Source organism: Mobula hypostoma, chromosome 3 (genome assembly GCF_963921235.1).
Source record: "Mobula hypostoma chromosome 3, sMobHyp1.1, whole genome shotgun sequence".
Taxonomy (NCBI): domain Eukaryota; kingdom Metazoa; phylum Chordata; class Chondrichthyes; order Myliobatiformes; family Myliobatidae; genus Mobula; species Mobula hypostoma.
Window position 1 is genome coordinate 116,418,300 of NC_086099.1, and position 3,731 is coordinate 116,422,030.

Sequence of the window (3,731 nt, forward strand, 5' to 3'; positions counted from 1 at the left end):
GACGGGAAAAAAAGATAAACAACTGTGACAGATTTTGTTTATTGTGATATGTTTCATTGATCCCATTTATAAGCTGATTTTTGAGCTTTCATTCTGAATATCCTGAGTATGAATATAACAAAAACGAAAGAAATTAAAGTGCCACACAGTTTTCAGGCTTTGTAAAAATATATTTCTCAGAGAAAATGTTGATTCGTGCAGCTATAAGTAAAATACAGGCGACGTTGGTAATCGGACTCTGACAACTTATTGCGACAAGGTGGTCAAAGGTTAATGTGACGATGAACAAAATCGCGCAGTCGGTAGCCGCACGAACCAGGACAAAGGTTGTGCTGCCCACGGGCTGATACGGAGAACGCTGTATGGAACGCCATACAATGCATTTACCTCAGTATAATCTCTGGCACTATGTTCAACAGGTCCGCCATTGCCTTGGCAAGCAAGTAGCGAGTGGTACAGGTGTAGAAGCCACACCTCCTTCGCGAAACTTTCCCCGAATGTCACAATGCACAGTCATTAAATAGTACCACTTATTCTATTGATTCATCTGAGAGAAAACCCCAGGGAACTTACTAAAATGGGAGAATTCGTAGTTCCATTTTCCTAAAGATCCAACCTGCAGAACGCTCAGCACTGAGAACTGCAGAGATTAAAGTTAAGTGCGAGGAGATCTTCCTGTTTCCATTAGTTCTCAATATTGAAATTTGATTTTATTCACTAAGTCCGGAGATAAAATCAATCAAACCGGAAGCATCTAACCTGTAATTTTCTATTGGATCGTATATGTTTCGATAAGTTGATCACTTACTTGGCTAAATTCCTCCTCTCCAACAAAAAAATCGACTAATTTCATACGTTACTGACAGATGAACGTTGTCAAACCAGGAAATATCTAGTGAATTTCTTGTGAACTGTTTCAGCTGCTCGTAAAGACTGCATTAGTGAGAGTTCCGCCATTGTGGAGAGTAATACAGCTATTATAGGGGCACCACGGCACACCACTGGATTTAATGCTTCATATTCCTGAACTCCAACACTATGCCAAACAGACATTATGAAGTTTGCCTTTGTTACACCTTGCTGCATCTACCTGCGAGCGGTTTCGTTTCAGGGAACCCTCACATTCTTCTGTAATCTAATGCAGAGATATCTATCAAAATTCGTGTAAATCTCTGCTTTTGCGTTCTCCTCCCGTACTGCATGACAGAGATCACCCTACAGAAGAGTGAGAGGAGGAATTAGTATGCTTTCTCGACCTTCTCAATTACATAAAAGAAATACAACGTTACAGATAGTAATTGATTGAGAGATTGTAGGACTCTAGAACTTTTTATCGATAATCACGAGGTTCAAATGGATAGAATGTCGGTGGATTCCGGAGTCAGATCGGTCAGACGTTTTAAGTCATTGTACAGTTATCAGTATATAACTCGGCTTTTGCCATGCATGTACGCACCATTCACAGATTCTGATTTTGTTTTTCTCTGACGCTCAATGACATCACCGGGAAAAGTAAATGTTTATCTCTGACTCCAGAAGTCGTGCCCTTCAATCTCCGGCCTTTCCAATAACGCTACGCGATTCCCAACATGGTGCGAGTTACAACCCATCTGCCGGGCAGCACTTTTCACTTCACTTTCCTATTTGCTGCTGAAGTGCCCGAGCGCCGTCTTCCATGCACACATTAACATGTAGCCGAGCGTTATCAGCAAATTTAGACACTTTTATTCCTTCATTCTGCTTAACGAACTTCAAAACAATTCTCATGGTAGCTGACAATGTCCAATTTTCCAAAATCGTCAATACGTACTTATTTCGGTTCTCTCTGTATAAGGAAAACATACCCAATAATTCCGATTCATTGAATCCCTGAAGATCGGAGAAGACATGGGAGACCAAAGAGAACTTGGCGCCGTACAGCAGAGGCAGAATCCTGTCAGAATAAGGACAGACAGAGATGCAGGATCTTTATTGCTGTCCTAAAGGGCAGCGCCTTGATGGGCGGTAAGAAAAAGGTGTTCCAGAAGAACTTCTTCTGCCCAATCATTCGGCTTTATCTCTTTTGCTGAAAAATAGCAAACAGATAGATATGTCAGAGATAGCTGGAGCTCTTTTTCCCCCAGGTCTCTCCATTCTGGTTAGCGGGATTAGTTCTCATGTCTATACCGTCTAATGTTTAGCTGCTTTCGAGACTGAATCTTGAATGGACCTTCCCCAGCTTCAACTTTGGTATTCATTTTTAAAACAAGGGTATTGGTTTTACCTTTCTAGCTTAGAGAGCCACGACGACCACAGGATTGAATGAAAACCACCTACAATGTTGATCAAAACGTGTTTAATCTGAAAAGTTAACATTTGCGTCATTACTTCGGAAAAAAAAAAGGCGAGGGAAAGCCAGCGTCATGGAGAGTTCATGCTGGGAAACAGATCATTGTTTGTCCGTGCACACTTCCACACTTCTTATGAAGATTCACGGATCGTGGATCATCCGCTACCTACCGGCTAAGTGTCGGACTTGGAGAAATGTCTTGAAAACAAATGAGCTGTGGAGAGAGCAGGAGCCGATATTATGCATGCAAACTGCACTCGGGGTAAGTCTCTAAATACGGTCTAATTTGATTTATCTCAGCCTCACAGTCTTATTATGACAGATGCTGGCCATCGCAAGGGCTCCGTGGCTTAACTGGTCAAAGCGTCTGTCTAGTAAACAGGAGATCCTGGGTTCAACTCCCAGCGGAGCCTTTAGTTTATGGAGCGAATTGCCAAATTTCAGAATAAACTGCACATTGCAAATTGCACTGCTCCTGTAATCACAAAGATCAATGTCACAAACAGGAATGGAACAAAAATGCAGTGCATATGTCAAACATAGTGCTTGAAAACTTTGGAAGTTTGATATTGTCTGCCGGGCAAAAAAAAAACAGGACGACGGATCAAATAGGTGATATTTCTGAGAAGATTGTTTACCTCTGTATCGCATTTCTACAGTGTAGTGTTGGTTTACTTTGACAATCGTTTGAAAAACGCGGCCGTGGCCTGCTTTATGAACTTGCCCTGGTCTTAATGAGAAACGATCTCACATCACGCTTCAAATTTCATTCCAATCGAATTCCGACCTGTTGGCTGCATACTTCATGAAAACCGGAGAGATGTCGTTACAGAAAGGAGCGAGAGTACATACAGCTGTTAAATATATTTACACCCACAATGCTCGATCAGCAAACGCCACGAACCCCAAGTGACCACTGCACATCCCGCCCAAACTGGAGTGCTCTGTGGCTCCGCAGTGTTATCAATGACGCAGGCAGCAATACTGGATCTTCGTCACGATGATTTATCATTGTTACATCTTATACAGCAAAACATTTGGGAATTTACTTTAATACTCCAACCAAAATATCTACACATATGCTGGCAGTGCTGGGATTCGAACCCACACCTCCTTGGAGACCGGAGCCTTAATCTAGCGCCTTAGACCGCTCGGCCACACTACTTCGTTTCTTTTGTTCATCACCCCATTACGTAGATTGGTTGACTATATTTATCGTGAAGGTGTTATACCATATGCTCAGAAGGTATGTTTTGAACATTCTCCACCTACTTGCTTGATACTTGAAGCATTTACCATTACCCACCTCTTCCAATATTTCGTTAGAGCAGACCGGAGAGAACGGTGGGATGGTGTTGCCTTTTTAAACTGCCGAGAGACAAAAAAAAACGATATTCCCGAT

The 3,731-nt window shown here is 42.1% G+C and overlaps 1 non-coding gene across 1 annotated transcript; it reads left to right on the forward strand.

Annotated features, from left to right (window-relative positions):
* The first annotated feature begins 2,668 nt into the window (after positions 1-2,668).
* Positions 2,669-2,742, forward strand: trnat-agu (transfer RNA threonine (anticodon AGU)). Its single transcript has one exon. It is a non-coding gene; the product is annotated as a tRNA-Thr (tRNA).
* Positions 2,743-3,731: the final 989 nt, after the last annotated feature.